The sequence below is a fragment of the Anastrepha ludens genome, chromosome 2 (assembly GCF_028408465.1).
Source record: "Anastrepha ludens isolate Willacy chromosome 2, idAnaLude1.1, whole genome shotgun sequence".
In the NCBI taxonomy this organism is placed as follows: domain Eukaryota; kingdom Metazoa; phylum Arthropoda; class Insecta; order Diptera; family Tephritidae; genus Anastrepha; species Anastrepha ludens.
Genome location: NC_071498.1, coordinates 59,149,745 through 59,155,744, shown reverse-complemented (window position 1 = coordinate 59,155,744; position 6,000 = coordinate 59,149,745).

Here is a 6,000-nt window from a genome sequence, read left to right as displayed (position 1 = left end):
GTCAGTTAAATAAGTGAATCCGGAAGAATACAAGCTTCATAAGATGAGAAAATTCCGCATTAGGGAAAAAAATATCTCAAATCTTTATAGGAAAAATATGATTTGGCCAGGGAAACTCTCATTTAGAAAAAATATTGATTTATAAGCGGTATAGTCTGCAAAAGCAAGATAAAGAATCTGTTGAAGAAGATCAGCGATCACGCTGGCTGTTTGAGCCGGTGTCTTAATACATAGTTGAAAAAGTCTGAAAACTTATTCTAGAAGTTACACGTTTGAAATGGACAAAAATTACATAAATGGTTATAATATCACCAAGAATCGTTTAGAAGTCTTCATGAGCTTCTTGGTGTGTCTAAGGTCAGCACAAGATGACTGCCGAAAATGTTCACACCCTTTCAGGCGCAAATGAACTTTGCATGTTAAGATGAGTTTTTGAATCAGTGTAGCCAGAACAGGGATAAATTTATGAAACAGATGTTTGTTCGAGAGCAGGACTGTGTATACCGCTATGAAAGTAAGTCGAAGCAGAAGTCTATACCGAGTCTCAAAATAGGTACAATATGATGACTACTATTCTATGGGATTCAAAAGGCATATTATTGGATTTTTATGAGGAATAAATAACAATATTTGTAATAGGGGAGAAGACTAAGCTAGACCTTTAGAAAAAGTAAAGAGAAGCAAAGGGAAAGCTAATGAGAAAAGATAGAAAAAGCCAATAAGGTTGTTTGCGCTATTTTACACCAAGAACGCTCATGTACAGGAGCCATATTGCGATGGCTCGTTCAGCCTCTTTAGATAGCACTGTAAAACGAAAAAATTACTCTTTTCCAAAAAACGGTGTCAAATATGCTACCGTTTGCACTTTCTTATAGTGAATCGGCATAGAAAGCCATCTCATCCTTATATTCTAGTTATATGATATGTTCAGAAATTCTAAAAAATAACGAACAACAAAGCTAACTTCCCAATAGATGACCCTTTTTGGTTTTTTGTGGAAAAGGGCAAAAAATATACTTAACAAATAAACGAGCAAAAATGTACCATAAAAATATGTGCCATAAATTGTGTAACCTTACTAACTCTTCTTGATCATTACAAGGCTTTTGACATAGTCAATCACAAGCTAATGTGTCTGAAGTTAAAGAATTTATTTCACTTTTCATCTTCGCCGGTAGTCTTAAGCAGCAGAAACATTCAACACAGTGCACCGCTTCTCCCTCGACTACTAAATTGTTGGGATTTGTTTGATTGAGTCGCATTCCTAGCATTTTCTTGGTATTTATTTCCAGGTCAAGGTTTCGTGCAGCAATGACGATTTTGGCCTGCATGTCGGAATGTACTTGTGAAAGCAGGCAAATATCGTCCGCATAGTCCGGGTCATGTAGTTGGCGGGATAGCGTCCAAGTGATGGCATGGCTTCCTTTTTCCACCTTTTTCGTTACTTTGCCAAGTGGAACCGCACATAGACGTGGCAACAGTGGTCAGCCCGGTCAGCTTACACCGGACCTTGGCCTAAACAGAGTGCTAGTGGAAGAACGGAGTGCTAGAGAAGGTCATATTGCTTGACGGTATCAAACGCTTATCCATGAGCACCATATAAAGTGGAGTGTTCCATTATAAAAGCTGTCCAATCATTATTCTTAATTGGCGCGATAACTGCTTACGCGATTTTTACCGAGTTAAAAAAGTCGTTTCTTTCTCGTGCTAACCGGCACCAGTTGAACATACAAAGTGAAGTCAAGTCCTTCTTTACCTGATCTTTTCAACGCAGAGAAGGCCGTCCTTTTCCTCTGCTACCACCAGCTGGTACTGTATCGAATATTTTCACAGCTGTGGCGTTTGTATCTATTCGGACGACATGACATAGCCAACGTAGCCGCTGGACCTTTATTCATCAGAACTTATTCAATAATTATCCTGAGAGTATTCGCTTGATCTACGCAGTTCCGGTGAGGACAGAAGCCCGCTGGTTCATGACGTAGTGACATTTCGACCGGTTGAAGGCTATACAGAATATTAGTTGCGATCATTTTATAAATAGTGATAATCAGCGAGATGTCTCTCCGGTGGTCATATTCCCGAAGGTCGCCATTTTTCGTCAGCTTACTGCACCGTTCTGGGGGTGTAGAATCGATGCGATATTGCGGGGATAAGTAATTCCGTAGGGATCCCGTCATCACCTGCCTCTTTGTTTCAGTTGAGTTTATGAACTGCACTTTTAATTTCGTTTTATACAAGGAGTGAGACTGGATATTGCCGAGTTAGGCTTACTGATGTTTGAGTTCTCTTCTTAAGCATGCTGTTCCCCGCGTAGTAGTTAGAGATCGGCGTTGGTTAATAGTATTATTTGATATCCTTGGCTGTATTTATTCCTAAATTCATACCCAAGATTGTTCAATGCGACCGGCTTTACCGCGTCGGTTATCTGCTCCCAGGAAGTATCACCGCTATCTGTCAATATTGCGTTTAGTTCAGAGTTGTAGTGAGTTTTTATATTGATGTGGGCCAGTTTTTTTTTTTATATTACTCCTTCTTCTTCTTCAAATCATATCAGAGCCTGACTATGGGTAAAAATATCCAACACAGAATTTGTCTTAAATTTTGTGTTTTGAACGGGATTTCGTGTGCCGAATCGTTGAAAATGTTGCATAAAGCCTATGGCGAGTGTACTTTACCAAAAACACGAGTCTGTTGCAGAGGGCCGAGATGTCGTGGAAGATTTTTTCCAATCTAGTCGCCCATCAACGTCTTCAACGGATGAAAATATCAACAAAGTCAAGGAAATAGTGCTGGAAAACTATAATTTAAATTTGAGAGAGGTAACTCGTTATCTTAGCATGTCTCACGAATCAATTCGCAAAATTTTACACCATCAATCGGGCTGCTCGACTCCATCCAAGAGAGTTGAATTTCTTTCAAAAAATTCATCGGAGGAAGGTGGCTAAAGACATGCTTGAACAAGTGAATTCGGACCCAACATTTATCCAGCGCATCATAACAGGTGAAGAGACGTGGGTATATGAGTTTGACACGCAAACCTGTCAACAGGTGGCTGAATGGCGCTATCCACATGAGCCGAAACACAAAAAACCAAATCAAAGTCGGTCAAAAGTGAAAGTCCTGCTACCTGTTTTCTTTGATTATCCTGGTGTTGTGCACTCGGAATTCATTCCAAATGGTTCTACAGTAAATAAATAATATTATTTTGAAGTTATGCGACGTTTGAGAGAGAATGTGCGTAGGAAATGGCACAATTTGTGGAAAGAAAACTCATGGATCTTGCACCATGGTAACGCACCGTGTCACAAGGCTCATATTGTGAACTCTTTACTGACCAAAAACTCGTCGAAAAATATCATCACACAACCACCGTATTCGCCGAATTTGGCCCCCTGTGACTCTTTCCTTTTCGCAAAATTTAAATTGGCACTCCGCGGACGCCGCTTTGAGTCGATAGAGGCCATTAAGGAGAATTCGCTGAAGGAGCTGAAGAAGATCTCTACAAATGCGTTTGATGACTGGACTAATCGTTGGCATATCCGAATTGCTTCGAGTGGAGCCTATTATGAAGGCGACAAAATAAATTTTGATGATTAAACAATTATTTATTTTTAATGTTTTATTGAACAATTCCCGGTACATTTCGACAGAGTGTATATGTATAAGTTACGGAATTTTTATTATTTATTTCTAACAAACTAAGCCAAAGCTTTCCCAAAAAATGAATACTACTGATAATGAATTTTGAAAGATTGACCAAATAAACCTTAGAAAGGATCTTCGAATTGTATTAGGCATAAAGAACAAAAAATCGAAATAAAAAAAACATTTCATATATCATTTAAAATTTCTTTGCGCGTAATTTTTGATCTCCCTTTCAAATGCGAGTTTTTACTGTTTTTGCTTGCGTGCTGCCTTTGCTTCATATATAATTTTGTTACATTTTGTTTGCCAACATCTTTCTTACACACTCGACTTTATTCGATTTCTTCAACGTTCCTTACATTTCCTCTGCGCCAGCGGCTTGCAGGCACACATACACACACGCATACTCCCACTGCCGAATGTATTGCATGGCCATATTTTCCTGTCAACATAACTGTTCTTGCCACAATATGTTGCAAGACAATGACGACGATTGCCTTGTCGACGAGCCGCACCACCAACGGGCAGTACCGACTCCCCGAGCGGCCTGCAGCTGTTTAAAAAAAAATTTTGTCCTCACATACACACATTTATTCGCACAAATGAGAGTTGTTTTCTGATTATGCATATTTTTGTATGTATGTATGTATGTGTGTGTGTGTATGTAGATGCATGCCAGTGCTTGGTGTATGTAGTATTCGCTGATGCTCGAAAATGGGGCAAGGAAAACTCACAACAACAATTGTATAATAGTCGGCAATGTGGCAGAAACATTAATACAGCAAATGTGGCACTTGATTGACAGGCTGTCCACATTGCGCAAATTGTCCTTGGCGCACTTGCAACATGCAACGACGATATAGCGATACACCAATACGCATACACACAAAAGTATTGTAGCACATGTACTTGTTTGTAAATGACACACAACAACAGTGTTAATAAGTGTGTGGCATGTAACTAAGCAATCGGTGCATTGTGCTCGCTCGAATGTTTCGTATGTGACAAGCAATGCATGTTGCATGTACCTACACTTGTATTCGTATGTGTGTGTGTATGTATGTGCATGTGGGTAATATGCAACAGCAGCCAGCGTCAGGGGAGCTGTTCCAACATTTTGCTGTGTTGCCGCTAGCAGCAGCGGGTCATTGGGGCAGTGTGGCACTCTGCTGACTTCATCGCACACACACATATGCAATCATACATGCACACACACGTCCCACCTGCCATGAGAGTGGTCGTGTTGCATGTATGCATGCAAATTACCCGCGCGGCGCAACTTTACCATTTCAATTCTTAATCAAGTGCGTAATAAAGGCAGAAATACTCAGCGTGCAATCGGGCACGTGTTGCAAGTGCTTGCCGCAACATTGTTATGAACCAAAAAGTCGTTGCAAAGGCCTTCCACTTACGTGTTTTTCAACAATCCATTCACTGTTAGTTTGCAAAAATTTCTCAATCGAAAATGTGGAAATTCACTTGCAACAAGCATGTTGCAAACATTGACGCGTATGTTCCAACAACTGCGAACTGTTTTAGCAATACAAATATTTTTTGAACTTTTCTACAACATAAAACCATTTTCGCCGACTGTGTGGCGGACTGTGTTTTGTGTGGCATGTTGCGCTGCGCTGTGCTACTCAACGTTGCCTCTACACAACCAGTTTTGCTGCGATTTTTGTTTTGCCACTCAGCATTGTTATGGCATCTGCTTTATTTGTCAGCATTTGCATGTTGCAACAATGCCACATTTGCATGTGAAAGTTTTATGTTGAATAAATTGCAACAGTTGCCACATTTTCGAGCACAGAAATTGGAAAATTTTCCTAAAGGAAAATTATTAGGCTTTGTGTCTTTCAATTACAAATTGCTAAATGGATAATGGCTTGGCTATTAATAGAAAAGTGGATAGAGTAATTACACTGTGTAACAATTCCGTGGTCATTGTCCAACTCTGTACGAAAGACCTCAACCCATATAGTAAAACCTCCAAAATCGTTTTGCAGTCTTTGGTCAAATTTCTTTAGCCATTTTAAATTTGCAATATTTTGCCTAAGTGTTTTTAGAATAAATGAAAAAATACACTAGTTTGCGACAGTTTAAATGGGAGTGAAATATTGGCTCTTAGGGAAAACCCGCACATCTATTTCAGATTGCATCTTGGATCCGTCGGTGAAAGACACAGCCCTAGTTTAGCCCTCAAAACGATGGAACGATCTGTGCGAAGTACAGAGAAGGAAAGATAAATCTGACTCAAAATGCTACCTACTCCACAGGAGATTGCCACGAGAGGCCAACCTCCTTCAACCAAATCGCGCCCTGAGCAGCAATGGATTGAACTTGAAGATCAAC